The sequence below is a fragment of the Miscanthus floridulus genome, chromosome 1 (genome assembly GCF_019320115.1).
Source record: "Miscanthus floridulus cultivar M001 chromosome 1, ASM1932011v1, whole genome shotgun sequence".
NCBI lineage: Eukaryota > Viridiplantae > Streptophyta > Magnoliopsida > Poales > Poaceae > Miscanthus > Miscanthus floridulus.
Genome location: NC_089580.1, coordinates 84,425,568 through 84,446,866, shown reverse-complemented (window position 1 = coordinate 84,446,866; position 21,299 = coordinate 84,425,568).

The following is a 21,299-nucleotide window of genomic DNA, read 5'->3' as shown; positions in this document are numbered from 1 at the left end:
TTTTCCCCCTTCTTTGATGCAAATAGTGATACAAAGTTATTAAATTGAAAAGATAGATTTTTCAGGCCGAAATCTTGCATCTTCTTTAAATTGTTCGCCACTCGTGCATCCCGGCGTCTCTCATAATCAGTTTTTTCAGATTCTTACAAAAACAAGCAAATTGTGTCTATTAGAAAATAAAAAGGAGTGAACTAAGAGCTAAGAGGTAGTAATACTAGATGGTAGATAGATAAGAGGTAGGAGCTAGTAGTGCCTGCTGAAGAGCTAAGGGATAAGAGGTGATAGGTTATAGGCAAAAAGTATTAGGTCAGAAAGAACTAAGAGGTACAGGTATTTGTGTACTGAAGCACAATTACTCTAAAATCTAGTGAAAAATTTGAAGATAGCTTGTACTGAACTACTATTTTCCAATCAACACACTTGCATGCACTCTGCTACATTTCTGATTCTGAAAAAGGATTTATTCCCCAAGTGGAAGGAAAGGCATCAGGTGGGATCATGTATTTTACAAATGAGAAGTTTCTTTGCTATATGAGTTTAAGATGAAATAGTGTATCAGTTGTGCAATAGAACCATTCTAATATTCTTTTGACACAGTTGATTAAAAACTAAGAAAATTTCTGGGTGCTTAACCATGATCTAGCAAGAAATGACCAAATACTCAAAACTACAAAAATAGCTGAAAATGATTCAGATATACAGATGAAGCAAATCTTAATCTGATAGATCAAGATATGACAGGCAGAAATTCTAGATACATATGTTGATTGTTGGGTCAAATTCTAAGGATCAGCTCTTAAAGTTTAGACTACTGAAACCAAAATGGGGAGGCAAATAGGACCAAAAACACCTCCTAAAGGCTCCAAATGCAGAGGTGCAAGGATTCAAGAAACTAGAAATATATGGCTCCCTAGCTAGGAGATGAACCTACAGGAACATGATTCAAATTTTTGAGCGAGAGAAATTATACAACATTATCACTTATGACTATTCTTCATGCCTTTCAAGATCTGAGTACATTCATTATGAATAGTTATTAGAAATCACTGTACTAAAATGGAGTGGAGACAAACTAGGTTCACATTCAAAGTTAAATTACTAACTGCATAGGAAAATCTAGGAAAATCTGGGAAGACAAATTGGGTTCACAATGCATTACTAATTGCACAGGAAAATCTGGGAAGGCAAAAAGCAAAATAAATCACATACGCCTAACTCAATCTATAGCCAAATGGTTACCTTGATCTTGTTGTGCAGGTCTCTTCCTACCTTGACCCCTGGTTGCCACCATTGCGGATGTATACCAGGTGCTCGTCGGCGGTGGTCGTCAACGGGGAAGCGGACCTGGTGTGGGCAGACCTAGTGCTCGTCGGTGGTGGTCATCAATGGGGAAGCGAACCTGGTGCGGGCGACCCCTAGTCCACGACGACACAGCTCGCGGGCAAGGAAGCACCTCGGCGACGGCGGTTGTGTTCCTACGGTGGCGGCTAGGGTTGGAGAAATGTGGGGGGGAGAGGACAAGTGGTCGGGGTGAGGAGGGAGTGGGGGTAATGGCTAAATTAGCGGTAATTAGTTTTAGGTGGCATTTTTTGTGGCATTTTTTCCCTCCCGGAAGACCCTATGGTACCCAATTTATTTTGAAACTTCTTATTACATTTTTTAGTTATTATCTTGGTTATTTGTTGAATAACTAAAGGATAAAAGCTACAATACCTTAAGTTATGTAGAAAATTCTAAAAACTTGCATGTACACCTTATTTTGGTGTATGATCATGACATAAAAATTTCAAAGGATTTTGACAAAGTGGTACTATACATCACGTACAAGCATGAACATCTCTCACTTAGTAGAGGGATATATGTTAGACATGTATGACTTTGTCAGGATGATCCTGACCACTTTGTTAGAATTAGCTGAAACTTTTTTCTCATCATTATACACCAAAGTGAGGTGTCCATGCAAGGCTTTAGATCTTTTTAGCTAGCTTAGGGTATTTTAACATTTATTCCTTCACTAATCCAACAAAAAATTACAATAATATGGAAACTTGGTCAGAAAATCGCACAGATGCACACAACATCATAGTTTGGTTCCATAAACATCCCATAAAATTTTCAAATGATTTTGACAAGGTGGTACTATACATCTTATACAATCATAAACAACTCTCGCTTAGTTATTAGGTTATATGTTAGACATGTATGCCTTTGCGAGGATGTGCATAACCACTTTCTCATAATTAGTTGAAACTTTTTTGTCAACGTTATACACCAAAGTGAGGTGTCCATGCAAGTTTTTATAATTTTTTAGCTAGGTTAGGGTATTTTAACATTTATCCTTCACTAATCCTACAAAAAATTACAATAATATGGAAACTTGGTCAGAAAATCGCACAGATGCACACAACATCATAGTTTGGTTCCATAAACATCCCATAAAATTTTCAAATGATTTTGACAAGGTGGTACTATACATCTTGTACAATCAAGAACAACTCTCGCTTAGTTATTAGGTTATATGTTAGACATGTATGCCTTTGCGAGGATGTGCATGACCACTTTCTCGGAATTAGTTGAAACTTTTTTGTCAACGTTATACACCAAAGTGAGGTGTCCATGCAAGTTTTTATAATTTTTTAGCTAGGTTAGGGTATTTTAACATTTATCCTTCACTAATCCAACAAAAAATTACAATAATAGGTAAACTTGGTCAAAAAATTGCACAGATGCACACAGCATCATTGTTTGGCTCCATAAACATCCCATTAAAGTTTCAAATGATTTCGACAAAATGGTACTATACATCTTGTACATGCATGAACAACTCTCACTTAGTCACAAGGTAGCTTAAAGCTTTTATCCTTTAGTCATTCAACAAATAAGTACAATAATATCTAAAAAATGTAATAAGATGTTTGAAAATCAATGAGGTAAATCATTAAGCAATAATATATTAATAATTAATTAAAAATCTAGCAAAAAAATAAACATAGAGACATAGAAAAATAATAAACACAACAAATGTGGGAAAAACAAAAAAAATTGGTTCCCATTGGGTTCGAACCCGGGAGCGCGGGGAGAAACTCAAAGTGCCTTACCAATGCGCTACTCAAGTGTTTTCGTTAGTTCTCGACTGCAGTCTTATTAAATTGTCCACCTAAGCGTGACCAAATGAACAGGCCTGTAGGCCAGCCCATCGAAACCCCCACGTTAGTCGCTTGTCCGCCGCCGTGACTGACTCCCTCAATTCTCCATAGCGGCGCCGCCGTCGCTCCTCCATAGCGATTGAGCTTGCCATCCTTGCCGGTCTGTCACCAAGTTCTCCCCCTCGCAGACACTCCCCTCCACTATAGCTACGCCGCCCAGACCTAGAGCCTCATCCACCTACGCTGCAGCGGTGGCGTGGCGGCCACGGCTGGCAGCGCCAGAGGCGCCGGCACCACCACCACCCGCAAGATCACTTTGGCGTAGTTGTCCGCCACTAGAGCTCCATCTGGCGTGCTGCCCCACTCCTCACCCTCGATGTCCCCCAATCCTACCTTCCAGTTTGGAACCACCGAGCTCCTCTGTGCTTCGCCCACTAGGTGTTCGACGCTGGGCCTCTACGCCGCTGAACAAGACGATATGCCGCTCTATTTGGGTAATATGCAGTGAGTTCATTTCATGTGTTACAATTCAAGGTCTAGAATATGCTTATGATTCTACTTCTAGTTTTAAGAATACATTGAGCTAGCCAAACGGTTCCCTGAAAGCAGAAAAACCAGACAAACCAGATTTATCCCTGAAATGTCGAATCATATAGTTCTCCTAACTAGATGGCTGCTTTAGTATTGTTACATACTGAATTAATTTTTTGTAATACCAAACCATCTATTAGTGCTGACAAAAACTGGTTTATTAGCCTGCCACCAGTAGAGCAGAGGAGAACGCCTGACAATATTGGTTATCAACTTGCAGGTGTCAATGGAGTTTCTAGGTGCCTGTCACCACTGGTGCCGACGTGGGAGATCTACTTTGTGGGGTACTGCAGGAACAATCATGATGGAACGTGCGCTGCAAGAACAATGAAGGATTCAAGTTTAGATTACTGGATGAGGAAGTGATACCTAAGCCGAAGCCGAAAGCATGAAGCCAAATCTGAATTGTAAATTATAACTGTGAATTATGTAAATTGAGTTCCCACTACTGTAAATTATGTAAATTGTAACTTTGATCAATGGAATTGAGTTCCCAGTCCAAATGTGAATGTGTATGAGTTTGATTCTGAATCTGAATGTGAGTTCAAATCTGAATGTGTGTTTGAGTTTGAATCTGAATTTGAATGTGTTATTATGTCAAGCTCTGTGGTTTTTAGGATTGGTTGGTTAGGATACAACAGATGTGCTCGACTAAGCTGTAACGCAGCACATGTTTGGTTGCAAGGTACAGACTAAGCTCTGTAGCATCCTTCAATGTAACATTTGGGAAGCATTTTGTTGCTTTTAGGCCTGATCTGAATATAATTAGAGGAAGCACAGTTAAATGTCATCACAGGCATCTACATGACACATAGTTGAATGCCATCACAGGCATGTCTAAATGAAAATAGAGATAACAAAAACAATAGTGCAGTCTAGGGACATGACACTGGTCCATACTAGAAATCATCATCTTCATCGTCTAGGGACATGTCATCATTGTTATCATTGCCACCATCACTACAGTACTGCAGTACTGTCTCATCTTCCTCCTCATCCTCACTATCTTCACGAATAATATGTTGCTTCTTGCTACTTATAAGCTCTTGTAAATTTCCTTCAATTATAGTGGCTTCTCCACCTTGAATATTCTGAGTAACCTCATTATCAGCCCCTGCTTGCACTACATGCTCAATATCAGAACAATAATCATCCTGATGCACATCATGACTGTCCTCATCTTTTTTCAGTGACATCATAAATATTCCTATGTTCAAATTTCTACACAACTCGCCAATCTTTACCTAAAGATGTGTCTTGCATGTAAAATATCTTTTTTGATTGAGTTGCTAAGATGAAAGGATCAGTCTTGTACCATAATGACTACACATTAATGGATTTGAAATGTCCGTCATCTCGAAGGCCTATCAGTCTTGCCTTCTTGCTTGAACCAATCGCATCGAAATAGAACCACCTGTCTGACAGGACTTGAAGATTTGAGTTATATTACAACTCAATTACCTCTTTAAGGACTCCATAAAAATCTATTCCGTTCCCATCAATGTGAACCTTCAGTCATTAAACCACTATTTTATGTCAGAAAGAACTTCTCATGATCCATAGTGCTATACCGCACTCCATTAACTATGCAAGATGCACAAGTCTTAACTCAGCAGATCTAGGGCCACATGACAGTGCCCACTAGTCCTTCGCTAACCTGATTCTGGATGCTCCTTATGTTTGTTCTCAATCTGTTGCAATAAAAGTACTCAGTTAACCAATTACATATGGATACTAATGCATTTACTAAACCTAGAAACACAATGTGTACTGACTTACATGGCACCTAAACCACTTTGCAAATCCTTGTTCAACCATTTTATCAACATCAAGCGCACCTTGCTGCACAAGATCGTCCCTGTACAAGCTGCATGGCAAAGCTAAGTCATAAGAATAATTTGAAAATTTAGAAATTAAACAAAAACTAATCCCCAAAACATATAATAGATACTTACTCCAAATATTCCTCAGCTTCTTCATAATTATTTAGCACATACCAAACTAACTTATTGAGGACATCATCATCAATGTACTGGCTCCTATTAGATCCAACAAGAGTAACACCATGCTTAAAAATAGAGATGTCATCAAGGCAATGGCATCTCTCCATCATTATCATCGTGATGGTTAAATCTATTATCAATATCCTCCATATACCTAGAACAAAAAGTCAATGTGTCACTTGCCATATATGCCTCAGCAATTGATCCTTCCGGCCTCGTCCTATTCCTTACAAAATTCTTCAAAGTGCCTAGCCGCCTTTCTATTGGGTACATCCATCCATACTGAACAGGTCCTCTAAGCAGTGCCTCATCAGGAAGATGGACGGCCAAGTGCACCATGACATCAAAGAAGGCAGGTGGAAAGATTTTCTCAAGCTTGCATAGGATCAATGGAATTTCTTCTTTTATCCAGTTTGACAACATCAATCCTTAGATTTCTACTACATAGTTCCCTGAAGAAGGTCCCGAGCTCTGCAACTGCTTCATATACATCCTTCCTCACCAGTCCTATTAGGCCAGCAGGTATGATTCTTTGCAGGAGTATGTGGCAAGAATGTGTTTTAAGCTTTCCCTGCACCTTTGAACCATCTTCACTTATGTATCTTGCTAGGTTAGCCGCATATCCATCAGGAAAACTTGATACCTTTGAGAAACTTGCATAACTCGGTTTTCTGATCCTTCCCCAAGACATATGGAGCAGGTGGAGCAATGACTGAGTTGCCATGCTGCTGTAAGTGCAATTCAGGTCTTATGCCCATATCATGCAAATCTAGCCTAGCATTGGTTGTGTCCTTGGTCTTGCCCTGTACATTGAGTAATGTGCCAAGAATGTTTTCACATATGTTTTTCTCTATGTGCATGACATCGAGATTATGTGGAAGCTTTAAATGTTTCCAATATGGCAATCTCCACAACCCAACTTTGCGGCTATAAATCTTTGGACCCTCATTGCGCTTCCTTTTATTTCCAATAATTTCATGATGCTTCCCTGGCCTGACATCTTTCACCGTCTCTAGCTCCTCTAGGACCTCCTCCAAAGTGAACTTGCCTGGTTGCTCTTTGTTTTCACACTTACCTATCGAAAGCTAAGCTTCTCCGCCATGCATGTGTCCTTGGAAGGTAACGACTGATGTCCAATGTAACATATCTTATTCCTTATTGCCCGAGACAACGGATCCTTATCACAATGAATACATGCATAATACCCTTTTGTTGTTCGCCCTGATAACGTGCTCAACGCTGGAAAATCATGTATACACCACAACACGGTAGCACGAAGGTTAAACTTTCGACCAGTGCATGCATCGTAGGTACTAACACCCTTCCATAGATCGAGCAGTTCTTCAATTAGGGGCTCAAGGAACAAATCAAAATCCTTTCCTGGAGATTTTGGACCTGGGATGAGTAAAGACATAAAGCAGTTTGCTGGATTCATGTATTCCCATGGTGGGAGATTCAGTGGTGTCAGAAGCACTGGCCACATACTGTACTGTGTACTCATGTTGCCAAATGAATTGAATCCATCGGTAGCTAAGGCAAGCCTCAGGTTCCTTGGATCATCTGCAAAGGATGGTTCCCTCGTGTCAAAGTCCTTCTATGCTTCTTCATCAGCTGGATGGCTCATTACATTGTCGACTAGCGTCCTCTTTTTCTTAGTGCCATTGTGTTTCCTCAGAAGTTCGCTTTGAAGCAAAAATTCTTTTCAACCTTGGCAAAAGTGGAAAATGCCTCAATACCTTGTGTGGAACCTTCTTGTACCCAGTTTCATCTTGCCATCTAGACATCTTGCATACTGGGCACACATTCTCTTTTTCATACCTCTTTCGAAACAACACACAATTGTTCTTGCACACATGGATGTTTTCGTAACCAAGGCCCAATTCTCCAAGATATTTTTTGGCCTCATCATATGATTTTGGCAACTCACTCTGAGGGAATCCTGATGACAACAGCTTCATCATTATGGAAAATCCTGTATTGCCAATTCGATAACGAGACTTGATATACAACATTCTCACCAGAAAAGAGAATTTCGAATGGCTAGATCCTAGGCTAAGTGACTTCTTTGCATCTTCAATGACTCTTGCAAACCTTGGTTGTTCTCCATCAGCCTCTATCGCAGCATACAGATCTCCTATCATCTCTGGTACTCCGTGATCCTCATCATAATCATCATCGGCCACATCCACATGTATCCCAAAGTCATGATCACTTCCTTCGACCTCCGGCTGCTCCAAATTCTCAACTACTACAGTATCTGCCGACTCCCCATGATGAATCCACCTGGTGTATGTAGCTGACATCCCATAAATGTGTATATGGTCACTTACATCATCCTAAGACCGCAGAGTTTGATTAAGACATTTGCTGCATGGACAAAGTATGTGGCTGTCTTCGGGGTATCTTTCACTGACAAATTTCATGAACTCTTCAACTCCTTTCACATATACAAGTGTGAATTGTGTCCCAAAAATCCAACTTCTATCCATCTATACATTGTACTCAGTCCTTAAATTCTAGTAATAAATTCAACAAAATTCAAAAACACATCAAAGACATGCATATATGTAAAACAAATTGATAAACAAATCAAACCTTGTACTCGGCAATCCTCTGCTCGCGCTCCACGCGTAGCTTTGCTCGCCGTCGCTGCTGCTCTGCCCCACGCGTGTACTGACAACGACGGTGTCGGCGTGGACGTAGGGAGAAGGAGATGGAGATCGCCAGATTGGTACTGGCCAGCGACGAGCGACGGCTCACGTAGATCGCCAGATCGGTACTAGGCCTCCCAGGAGAAGAACTACGGCGGCGCCACGATACCTATGCACGCACGTATGGGACATCTACACGACCAGCCACCACGCACGTATGGCCCATCAACTCGATCGACAAAACAAAAAAAAACATGATATCATGTTCTAAGTACAAATACAAAAACAGGCTAGCCATAAACACAAAAGGCCAGGGAGTTCCAGCGGTAACGCCTCCTCCCTGTCTAGCGGCAGGTCGCGGGTTCAATTCCCCCTGCGGGGGATTATTTTTGCAAAAATTAAAAGGGAGGGGTAGGCCACTGGTGGAGCTGGACCCTGGGCCCAGCAGCACCACGTGTTCGCCGCCACTGCCCGATGGTGGGACCGCATCACCACGTCATCGACGTGGGACCCGATGGTGGGACCGCTCCGCCACGTCCTCGGTGTGGGACCCGCTTGGTGGGACCACTGGCGCCACAGTCATCATCTATGATTCAATTACCATGGAGTTTACAAATAAAAAAATATGCATATTTTTATCACAAAAGGCCGAGTGCTCCAGTGGTAAGGCACCTATCAACCTAGCAGCAGGTTGCGGGTTCGAAGCTCACTCAGTGAGCTATTTTTTTGCAAAAAAATGGAGGGGGAAGGCTGCAGGTCCAGCTGGACCCATGTCCTCGAGGTGGTACACGAGCCAAACAATCAATGACGATTTAGTTTTGTTATTGTATGACGATTATTTCATTTTCGTCATTATTCTTCATGCCAAAGCTCCATCACTTGTGACTAATGACGAACCTACACATTTCGTCATAGAATGCTCTCATTCTATGACGAAATTAGTAATCGTCACGAGTGAATCGTCATTGATGAACACATTTCTAGTAGTGAGTCTAGGAAATCATTGAATAAAGAACCTTTAAATCCTTCTGAGGAAGCTTTCCTTAAAAAGACAATGAAGGAGCTAGTGTCTATTATAAGCAATGAATGGCTAGAAGAATCAGAGCTTTCCTCTGATGTGATTCGTTTAGATTCACCTTCTATATCCATTCGTTGCCAAATTAATAAAGCTTCTTTCGATGCTCTTTACAATCCAGTTGTGGGTATTAATACCATGTCTGTATCTTTTGCTCTTGATTTATTGGAACACATGCCATTAACCCCCACAACAAAGTTATTGAAAGGTCTTTTAGGACATTCTTCCGAGTCTGGGAATTTTGTATGTCCTCCCTATCCATGTCAACAGAACTAGAGTTCATTTGAGCTTTTATATCTTTGATATTATGGAGTTTGACCTGTTGATAGGACAACCAATTGGAAGACTTATCCAAGAAGGCCAAATGGGGAAGTTGAATATAAGACTTGGAAAAAACTTTAATCTTTCTATACCCATTATTCATTCTCTAAATGCTAAGAGTGAGCCAATTCTCGAGGAAGACCCAATTGAAGAGGTTAAGGTTGCATCTCTTGATTATTTGATCGAACCCAACCTTGAAGATGATGCCTAGTTCTTCATCGAGGAGGAAGATGAAAATCCAATGGAATCCGAACCTCTAGATGAATTACTGGAACCACCTAAGCCCACCATTGAGCTTAAACCCCTACCTTCTGGTCTTAGATATGCTTTTCTTAATAATTATTAGGATTCTCCTATGATCATAATTGATAAACTCTCTCAAGAAGAATACCTACGCTTGCTAACTGTCTTAGAAAAGCATCGTTCTGCTTTTGGCTACTCGCTCCAAGACCTTAAGGGAATTAGCCTTGCTCTTTGCACCCATCGCATCCCTACAGATCCTAACTCTATACCTTCTAGGGAGACCCAGCGCAGGCTTCATAATGCGATGAGAGAGGTTGTTAAAAAAGAGGTTTTAAAACTCTTGCACACTAGGATTATCTATCCTGTGTCGCATAGTGAGTGGGTAAGCCCTGTTCAAGTGGTGCCTAAAAAGGGAGGCATGACTGTTGTTAAAAATAAAAAGAATGAATTAATCCCCCAAAGAACCATCACTGGATGGCGGATGTGTATAGATCACCGAAAAGTTAACAAGGCAACAAAGAAGGATCACTTTTCGTTGCCTTTGATTGATGAAATGTTGGAGCGACTGGCGAACCACTCTTTTTTCTGTTTCCTTGATGGGTATTCAGGTTATCACTAGATACCGATCCATCCAGATGATCAAAGCAAAACCACCTTTACATGTCCATATGGAACTTATGCTTATCGTAGTATGCCTTTTGGATTATGTAATGCTCTAGCTTCTTTCCAAAGATACATGATGTCTATATTTTCTAATATGATTGAAGAAATCATGGAAGTTTTCATGGATGACTTTTTTGTTTATGGAAAAACTTTTGATGATTGTCTTGAAAAAATTAGACAATGTTTTGCAAAGATGTGAGGAAAAGCACTTAGTCCTTAATTGGGAAAAATGTCAATTCATGGTTAGAGAAGACACAGTGCTTCGACACTTGGTGTTCGAACGAGGGATTGAGGTCGATAGAGCTAAAATTGAAGTAATTAAATAGTTACCTCCTCCCATAAATATCAAAGGGATCCACAGTTTTCTTGGTCATGCTGGTTTTTACCGCTACTTTATAAAAGATTTTTCACATATTGCTAGACCACTAACAAATCTTTTGGCTAAAGATGTTCCCTTTGAATTTGATGATGCTTGCTTGAAATCTTTTAGCATTCTTAAAAAAGCACTCATCTCTGCACCAATCATTAAACCCCCTGATTGGTCAGTACCTTTTGAAATCATGTGTGATGCTAGTGATTATGCTGTGGGGGCAGTTTTGGGACAAACTAAATATAAGATGCATCATGCAATTGCTTATGCTAGCAAAACTCTGGCAAGGACCTCAACTTAATTATGCAACAACTGAAAAAAGAGCTCCTAGCTATTGTTTTTTGCTATTGATAAGTTTAGATCATACTTAGTAGGAGCTAAGGTGATTGTTTATGCTAGCAAAACTCATGTGTGATGCTAGTGATCATGCTGCTTTGAAATATCCTGCTCACTAAGAAAGATGCTAAACCTAGATTGATAAGATGGATTTTGTTACTCCAAGAATTTGATTTAGAAATAAAAGATAAAAAGGGAGTAGAAAATTCTGTTGCTGATCACTTGTCTAGAATGCAGTTTGAGAATTCGTAGGAACTGCTCACCAACGATTCGCTACGGCACGACATGCTCTTCAAGGTCACAAAATCTGACCCCTAGTACACAAAGATTGTTAATTTTATGGTTGTAGGTTATGTACCACCAGGGAAAGCAAAAGGAAGCTCATCTATGAAAGTCGTCTCCATATATGAGATGAGTCCGTACATTTTTCAGAGTTTGCTCTGATGGCCTGCTCAGAAGGTGTGTACCAGCAGAAGAAGGCATCAATATCATAGAACTGATGCCACTCATCACCATATGGAGGACATTATGGAGCATTTCGCACTCATTCAAAGATCTGGCAAAGTGGATTCTTCTAGGCCAACCATGTATGAAGACATGAAGGACTTCATCAGGAGGTGTAGAGCATGTTCGAGGCACAGGAATATTAATTCAAGAGATGCCATGTCACTCACCAACAATCTCTAGATTGAGCTCTTTCAATGTTTGGGGAATTGATTACATGGGATCATTTCCCAAGTCAAAACACTATGAATACATCTTGGTGGCAGTTGATTATGTCTCCAAGTGGGTTGAAGCCATGCCATGCAGAACTGCTGATGCAAAACACTCTGAGAGGATGTTTGTATTTCCAAGATTTGGAGTTCTAAGGATGGTGATTAGTGATGGAGGAACTCACTTCACTAACAAGAATTTTCACAATTACTTGATAAGGCATGGGATCCATCACAATGTCGCTACTCCGTATCACCCTTAGACAATTGGCCTAGGCAGAAACATCAAATAAATAAATCAAGAATATTCTGGTAGAAGACGGTCAGCAAGATAGGAACTACATGGAAAGATCGATTACCTAATGCATTATGTGCTTATAGAATGGCCTATAAAACACCATTGGGGATGTCACCATATCAATTGGTCCTATGGAAAGACCTACCATCTACCTGTTGAGCTAGAATTCAAAGCTCACTAGGTCATCAGGCGATGGAACATGGACTTTGAAGCTATAGGAACCAAGAGAAAGATGCAACTCTCTGAGTTGGATGAATGGCAGTGAAGAAGTATATCATAATTCCAAGATTTACAAGGAGAGAACAAAAAGATGACATGACAAGAGGATCAAGAAGGAGTTCACCCCTGGATATAAGGTATTACTTTTTAATTCTAGGGTTAAATTACTCAGGCACGGAAAACTTCAAAGCAAATAGGAAGGACCATTTAGGGTGATAAGCACTTCGTCACATGGAGCGGTAACAATTCAAAATGATGAAGGTACAGTTATTCAAGGTAAATGGCCACTGTCTTAAGATCTTTCTAGAACCTAAAAAAACACCTGAGGATTTGGATGAGGTAGATTTCTAGATTTTACCATAATTTACACCACTTGCCATCCTCTGTAACGAATTGTAATGCGAGAATATACTTTTTGGGATTAGATAGGAGTTAGAAACCACCACGAGAAAATCACCCCGAGACCCTGACATGCTGGGGCTAGACGGCCCCACCTAGAGGCTGCCCGACCCACTATCAGTGCCTCTCAGCGTCCCGTCAACTCTCTCAGTGTCTTCTAGATCGTTCCTCTTTGTAATCCCGTAGTTTTTCGACGCATTCTATTTTTCCTCATTATGAAACCTCATATGGATAGATCTTGACCCATGCTGCAAGGTTGAACCCCCTATATAAACGAGCCCCTATCTGCCTCCATTGCCATCCCATCAAAGCCTTCTCCTCCAACAACAACAAAGCTCTCATCCTCTCTAGTTCCCATGGCCGACAAGCAAATCATTCCCTATGGAGCTGATCTTAACAAGAAGCTCGACGCGCTTGCGCTTACCATCGGTCCACCAGAAGTCACCCCTATTTGCTCAAATCAATCCTACTACACCCAAGCCGTTCGCCACCCGCTGATCGCTCCGCCACCGCCGCTGCTACATCTTGAAGGAAAGCCTCTCCAACAAGAGCTAAAGCTAGACGCCTAGAAGCTTTTCAAGGCGACGAAGGAAATCAACCGTCTTCCACCGAAGGATCATGAGGTGCTGATTGGACTGAAGACCAACAAATTTGGAGATGTTACTTATGCAAAGTATAAGTCAGTCACCCCTCGTACCACTATTGATGGAGTCCGGGCTATGCCAGAGCAGATCAAGGTTGTTCCTCCCAAGTGGAAGGCAGCATCGCCACCTATTCTAGAGGTTGAGAAGCATCCAAGGATGACAATTGTCCTCTTAGAAAAGAAGACTGAAGATATGAGCGATGTTATCTATACCTTAGAGCAAAGGATCAACGAGGAACATGTCTACCGCAAGAGTCTACAACACGATTTAAAAACTTTGAATCATTTTGTTGCTAAAATGAAGAAGTGAGAATTAGGTAGTCATTTTGATAAGTCACCAATGTTAGATTAAGTGTTATCGTGTGTTTAGGTTTGTCGCTTAGCTTGGATGGCTAGGATATTAAAGTTTGTGTTAGGTCAGAAAAAAGTGTGTGCTTAATGTGTGCTTGTGTAATAAAGTGCCTTATATTAATGAAATCTTATAGGCTCGCCATTTTTTTGGATATGTGTTTGTCTCCACATGTTGTGCATAAAGGTATACAGGAAAACAAGTGTGGGGGAGACACACCACGACAACAAAGACGAGATCCAATCGTGAAGATAACGAAATTCAGGAAGCAATGGACCAAGAACCGCACTCGCCAAAGTTGGACCGAGACGGGCCTGAGAGCGGGCCGCCCAGGCCTCTTACATGGGTCGCCCGGCCCACCACAGCACCGCCTTGCCTCGCGCTTCGTCCACTGTCAGGTATGAGCCCAATGTAGTGTTTTTATATGTTTCACTTTCCGTTTCGATCTGAATTGAAAATCCATTAATAAACAACTTTAAAACCCTGAGGAAAGATTATTTCAGTCATGACTTAAGGGTAGACTCACATAATACTTTTCTGGAAGTCATGCTACTATTGAGAACTTATTATTAGGGACCCCATGTTGCTTAAGTTATTAGTGGAATAAGATATAGTAGAATAATGAGAACTTGATTCTTGATGTCTCAGTTATTGGAGAATTTTATTTTAAAAAGTTAAAAAGAATAGCTGCACCTCCCCTTTGTGGTAAGCAATGTCCTACCAGAGCCAAATATAGATAAGAGAAACCTTCTACATATACTACTTGTCATTGTATTGAGTTTGGTCAAACCTTGTTACCCTTGTTGAGAAACTTATCATGCTCTCAAGATCAAGATCATGTACATTCCACATATATCTGCTGCTCCTACACTGGGAGTATGCAACAACATATTTTTCATCCACCAAAAAATATTCTACTCCTACACTAGGAATAGACACAAAAATATGTTTGATAGGATAAATGCTCCAAGTTCTTGTAAATGTCTTTCTTGAAAAGTTTCAATTGTAGAAAAAAGAGGCATGTGGCTATGCAAAAGTTATTCAAAGAAAGAGTATTGGAATGGACAAGTGTCCGAGAATTGAAAACAATGGGTACTCAGATGCCCATCTGAAAAAAAGAGAAAGAGATGAATAAGATAGCCCATGTTTTCTTGAAAAAGTTTTCAAGTTTTAATCAAGAGAGATATTTTTCAAGGAGCATAGTAGAATTAGGATAACCACCATATATATCCACACACATGCACATCTTAATCTAAGAGTATGACATCTTTCTCCTTGGATCCTTGTTTTGACTTTACAATATATGCAATGCGAGTATGATTTTATATTCATCCCTACCTGAGCTCCACATAAGCTTTTAGAAGTAGACGAAAAGAAGGCAAAATCATCAATGCCTTGGTGAGGATCCAAAAATACTACATATACAAAGTGATTTGAGAGTACTATAAAAGGAGAAGGTAAGCTATGTTTTGTTTTCAAAAATCTTAAAATGTTTCTCCAATTGACTTGACTGACGGAAGATGGTGATCTATTTCAAGCTGTTCCATTCTTCAACCACACAAAGTTTCATGGTAGACACTTTGAATCCTACAGTACATGCATAACTGGGAATGATTTTATGATGATGTCTTGTCCTAAGGTTAGGTCTTGAGTAATCCAACCTTTTATCAAGGATGAGTAAAAGCCTAAGTGTGGGGGAGTTGTTGACGGTAGTTATCATACATATTTTATCCATTTAACATGCATAAGGGTATAAATGAATCACTAAAGTAGACTTAGGGGTTTAAACTGACAAATTCAATGAGTTTTAGTGAATCTGTGTTTCCAGCAGAACTTAATCAGAAACCCGCCAAAGAGGACCTAATCGTCAAAGGAAAACACGGAATCCAACCGCGGTACCTACATGGGAAGACTCTAGAAGGATCCAAGAGCCATGTCAACAAAGCAGAGGACCAGAGGATGACATGTGGGGCTGCCCGGCCCCTGGTGGGCCCACCTATCAGCCAGTTTCCTACGTCGGTTTTCCACCACCTTTGAGGATGCATCTAGGCCGTTGCTTAAGTCAGTTTGATCCAAGGGCTCACATTGGACCCTTAGGGCTATATAATCCATCCCCTGCCTCTCCCCCAGGCATAAGCCTCATTTGATCCTGAGAGCTGAGAAGCCAGAAACCCTAATTCATATGTCTACCAGGATCAGGGCTAGCAATCAAGAGAAGATTAGTCCTCGATAGGATCTAGTCTTGTATTAGAGATAGAGAGATAGAGTGAAATGGAAGAGTTTTGGAGGAGTCTCGGCCAGTCGGTGTTCTCTCTACGGCTTATACCTGGTGGAATCAAGTTCTTTTTGAGCTTGCTTCTGAGATTTCTCTGGTAATCGACTTTAAATTCAAGTAAGCATCTTGTTTATATTGTTCTTCAGGTTTACGACTCTCTTTTGAGTACTTTAATCCTTGTAGCTCCTGGGTTAAAGTAGTATTCGTAGTGTAAACGTGGTGCTTAGACTCGGTTACTTGTAGATGTACCCTATTTTCTGAATCGGTGGTAGCTCACAAGGGTGACTCTTATAGCCTCATTGAATCCTCTGTAGTCCACCTCCCATTAGTAGGCCTAGCAGGATAGTATTGCTATAGGAAACATACTATGTCTATGTTTTCTCTAGTTTTATCCTAGAATTGAACAATAGAAGACAAAGCTTACCGAAGTTAGAACTAGAAGACATTAGTAGTCTCCTCTACGCTCCTATTATCTAGCCTTGATTATGAAGTTGGTTATCTAGCCTTGATTGTGAAGTTAGGATAAGTTAGATTTGGTTATTCTTACACACATTTCCTCGAGTTCGATATAAAACTAGGTACTCCCGGTGAAATGCTACATCGGTATAATATACGTGCGCTTGCGGATTATTCTGTGTGCATTAATTTATACCAACAATTACCAAGAAATGATAGATATTATCTAGTGATAATTTTGGTCTCGTACATTGTATACTCTCTTTTGCCATTTTATTGATATAACTCCATTTATTTATTTTGTTGGGCAGTGCTTGGGCTACGTTCGCCTAGAAACACCATTATGGTAATTGAAAAGTGCCTCTAGATATAGTCCAATACCCAGTAAGTACTAGCTAGGTCACCGCGTCTTTATTTAGTTCAATTCATTATTACCATGCTTTATTGGTTGATGATGAATCTTTTCTTGTAAAGTGGTGTCTGCAGTAGGGATTGAGGAACAACTTATGTGGATACTACGTTTGCGAGTTTCTCATGTAGTACTCAATGAGAATAAGTGAAGAGATCCTCGAAGTACGTAAAAAAAATATATAATTTATTTATTACCATTGTGTTGCTATATATAATCATACATATTTGTACTTTTCCTTTCATTCGAATTGAAGCTTAAATGGAGGAAGGAAAATGTCCTGCGAGCTGACCAGATTAAAGCAATTCAAGAGGCATTGTCCAGATTTCTTATGGATGAGGTCATAGATCCAAAGGCGTGTACCACTATGATAGAAAAGAAATATTACCTAGTAGACATACAACTGAAGATTAGGGTCGAATAAAATCCCAAGGACACGAGTACAAGCTTTTTACGACTTTATTATGTACATATTCCATGCATATACAACCTCTTAAAATATTTATATATATAGTTTCACACATATTAGTGTGTTATTAGCGGCTTAGAATCCGTATTCGAAAAGCTAATTGAAACAAAAAAGAATTAAATTAAAAAGAAATCATAAAATAAAAGGAAAGAAATAAAAAAAGAACTTTTTGTACAGGTTGGAAAATACCAATCGGGACTAAACGCGCCTAGCCTCGAGGCAAGGCCTACGGGACCATTTAGTCCTGGTCGGTAATAGAAATCAGGACTAAAGATCTACTTTCAGTCCCGGTTCTGGTTCACAGAACCGGGACTAAAGGAAGAGTCTTTAGTCCTGGATTCACGATCTTGGTTGAAAAACTGGAATAAAATGGGGTTTTTTCAACCGGGACTGATGCTCAATCCTACACTAGTGTTGACATGCTTGGAGCCTGCGGCCTCGACGTGCGCAGCTGCGTCGTCAGGATCTCGAACCCGGCCATGGTGAGTCGCTCGACCTGCTGCTGCCACCGCCACCGCCGCCGTGCACGAGCACGCGGCACAACCCGCGCGCGTACTGCCTCAGCTTCGACGCGACACGTCCACGGCGGGAGGCGGACGGAGATTAACTCTACGTGTTGGCGTCGAGCCGCACTTCCGCGACGGCCTCTGCATCACTGACGTGCTCATCATGGAGGTCATTGAGATGGTGCTCGCCAGGAAGGTCAACAAGAATCTTGTCTCCCTCATTAATATCGCGGAGGAGCCGCTGTCGGCCCTGCGGCAAGTTCACGCGCCTCATTGAGATGGTGCTCGCTGGCCCTTTGTTTGTTTTTGTACGTGATTGTTTCTTTTCTGTTTCTGTATTTGCTTGTTCCTAGGAAGAAGATGATGACATTTACAAAAATGTCACTGATTGCTTGGAAAGTTTGATGTGAGCCTAGATTTTTTATATTTTAGGAGTTACTTTTTAGAAACTATTGGACAAGCTCCTTTTTATTACTCCTAATATTTTTTTAGCACTTGAAAAACTCAATAATTTTAGAAATAATTTTTTAGTATTCTTGGAGATGCTCTTAACTCCCTCTATCGGTGCGCGCCCACCTGGCACTGCATTCGCGTTCTTGGACCACATGCGCCGGTGGGATGCTCCCGGAGTCCCGGGCGCTCGGGCTGGCCTGACCACATCGTCGTCATGTGCGTGCTCCTCCCTTTCCTCCGGGGCGGCGCGACGCTCAAGACGTTGTTGGCACAGCACCGGGCAGAATGAAGGAGAGCTGCTCCCTCGCTGTCTCTGCGGTAGAGAAGCAAATCCCTCGATGAAAACAGCTCCAACCATACGATCTTGGTTGGACGGTGGATGTGGTGCGCATGAAAGGTGAGCTGCTCCCGTGTTATCTCTGTGGGAGAGATGCAAATCCCTCGATGAAAACGACTACAACTGTATGATCTTGGTTAGACGATGGATGTGGCATGAAACGTTACGTTGTGACTTACCGAAGGAAAGTCGCTCAATCTGTGTCCGACCGAGAGGAATTGGAATCTCTAGTTGTTATCCCTCATTATGAGTTAAGACAATAAAATTACTATTTTACTCTCAATTGAACATAATTAAATACTAAAAATCCAGATTTAGTCTCACACATTTTGGTATTGTCCTCACCTTTTTTTGTGATTGTTACTTTGTTAGTACTTTTATATTGGTATCTACTATTTTTGTACCGTTTGATTTCTATCTACATTTTTTCTAACCATTATAAAATTTATCATTTAAGAAATAGATCTATGATGCACCATTTCATCTACAATTGAATGATTTCTCAAACCAAACACCTTAAAAATATTGGTTCTGAGTCATGCATTTATGATTTTGTACAATCACATATATTACATCTTGCCCTTTTTGATTGAGAATTGTATCTATGGCTACTGCTGTTTAATAAAATACATGGCTACTCCCGTATGTATATCCGTGTGTGTGCTCTCCTACCTATTTATTATTTATATATATATATATATATATATATATATATATATCCTTTTCAAGGAATTTTAGTATTCAGGAACAGCTACCTATAAGTAAACTGTGACTCAGATGGGATGGCAACAAGGAAAATAGAACATACTTGGGGACTTGGAAGTAGATACAGAATTTGGCTTCGGTTGACCAAGTGTCGACTAAACAAAGACATCGATGAGGATGAGGTTGCCGGATGTTTCGTCGTTGCTGTCTAACTTGGGCGTCGTAAACTTTATCTATTTGTTTTAATTGAAGAATACGTGCTGGTGGTCCAAATATTCTTTTGAGCGGGGGCATTTTCCAAAGAGGAGAAATCGATAAAGAAGCATTGACATGAACAAGGAGGTACCGTCGTACGACATGCATGACCCACTCGGCTTGCTACGTACACAATTTTTACCATGTACTACTTAAATATAAATTATGTTTAGATACATAATAAAGACAATGTATTTAAAAAATCAAAATATCTTATAATTTGAAATGAAATAGAGAGAGTAATGTAAACACAGCGAACGGACAGTTTTTTTCGAGCAAAAGAGCCGGCCTTCATTCTATATCAGCATAAGTAGTACCGACTCCATCCAGAGACGAAACAAACCTAACATATTCCTACCAAAATATTAACATGGCTCCTAAACAATGAGCATCAAAATTGGAGCTTCTTCCTTCAGGGACGAACTCGACTCTTGTGAATCCATCCTTCCTGCTCTTGATCTCCTAAATGATAGGGCCATCGACTCAAAACCTTGTCCATGGATGCTCCTTAGGGCAGCTCCAGTGTGGAGTTCGATTTTCAGAAAGGTATGGGCCCTGCAAAACAATGTTTGGCAAGCTAGGTTCGCTAGCTCCTGCGTTGGATGGGTCACAGATCAGGCTAAACAATGGCTTGGTGTCGTATGAACAGGAAACATCTTGAGAAGCTGAACGGTGGGCTAGGTCATCAATTCACTGGTGCGTCATCTCGTGCTTCCTTGTTTCCCCTACCAGTGTCTTGTTTGGTACGTCCACATTATTTATTTGGACGGTTCAAACCATACTAGAAGTTCGAACAAAGGAATCTTTGACCTGTATTCGATAGCTGCATTGTAAAAATCGAACCATAAAGGAATCTTTGACCTGTATTCGATAGCTGCATTGTAAAAATCGAACCATACTATGTGCTTGTTTAGTTTCTAAAAAGTTTTCCAAAAAGTGTTATAGTAGCCATCACATCGAATCTTACGATACGTGTATGGAGCATTAAATGTAGACGAAAAAAAACTAATTGCACAGTTTGGTTGAAAATTGCGAGACGAACGTTTTGAGTCTAATTAGTCTATGATTGAACACTAATTACCATAAAAACGAAAGTACTACAGTAGCCAAATTCTCAAAATTCACGAACTAAACACGCACTATTTCTCTCTCTCCCCATGGTTGTACTTTTTACTACACTGGAGCTGCTCTCGTCGCTCGCCACCCAGAAAGTTTGGAGACTCCGAACGGACAGCTGCCTTGCACACTCCGAACGGGTGGGCCAGCCGGTCGGCAAACTGGCCTATATATGTCAGGGATCTAGAAGGAAGGCAGCATCCCATCGCATCGCACCTGTCCACTCCTACACGTACGCGCTGCTGTACCCGTACTTATCTGTGCAACGTCGAGTCCGGGATCTAGAAGGAAGCCGGCC